Here is a 979-nt window from a genome sequence, read left to right as displayed (position 1 = left end):
CCTGTCTCTATTAAAAATACAAAAATTACAGGAGGCTGAAGCAGGAGAATGGCGTGAACCCGGGAGGCGGAGCTTGCAGTGAGCCGAGATCGCGCCACTGCACTCCAGCCTGGGCAACAGAGCGAGACTCCATCTCAAAAAAGAAAAAAAGAAAAAAAAGATTGCTTTACGAGAAAGTTTAAAACTAGAAAGAAAATAATTGAACATACTGACATATTGATTCTTTGAAAAGAAATTTAGAACTCATCTCTAACATTAAGTAACTCCCTCAAGGCTCTGAAGGCTATTAAAGAGAAATTACTCGTCTGACGCTTGTGAAAAACGGCAAGACTTTACTCAAGACTGCTGCAATAGGTGAGAGAGACTGAGTTCGACTCTAGAATACAACGGGGACCAGTGGAGATTTATAGCCGGGGGCGGGATGGAAGGGATGAAGGAGAAGATGAGAAATTACCAGAACGTGGTAAGCTATTAAGGGGGAGAGGGAGGAGGAACTTGATTAGAGTTCCTTAGAAGGGTCTTAGGAGAGAGTATCAAAAGTGAGGAGGCTCTTGATAAACAGGCTTAGCAGGATTCTTTGGTAAAACCGGGCTCAGCAGGTTTTACTGGTTTTATACTAGTCTAGTATAGAAAAGGCCTCAAAGGAGCCCGATTAAAGTTTGGTCAAGGAGGGCGTCTGTGCCGGCGGAGTCGGGGTCGGTGGGTCTCAGTCTGCAGACCTTGCTGACGCTAAGTCCCTAAGGTTAGGGACTAACAGAGCTCATAGAACACGGCCTGTGGGTCGCTGTACACCGTGAGGCATTCATCACAGTGGCCAGCTATAAGACTAACGGTTGCGTTCCAGCCTCAATCGGATCAACCACAAATCGCTGCGCCGGGTTCCTTATCTGCCCGAACGCAGGCAGCCGGCTAGCCGGGGAAGGAATCCTACCGCGGACTCCGCGGGCTGGGCCCCACGCACCTGCCGCGCGCCAATCAC

The sequence above is a fragment of the Mandrillus leucophaeus genome, unplaced genomic scaffold (assembly GCF_000951045.1).
Source record: "Mandrillus leucophaeus isolate KB7577 unplaced genomic scaffold, Mleu.le_1.0 Scaffold508, whole genome shotgun sequence".
NCBI lineage: Eukaryota > Metazoa > Chordata > Mammalia > Primates > Cercopithecidae > Mandrillus > Mandrillus leucophaeus.
The sequence above is the reverse complement of the archived record's forward strand: the minus strand, read 5'-3'. Positions refer to the sequence as shown.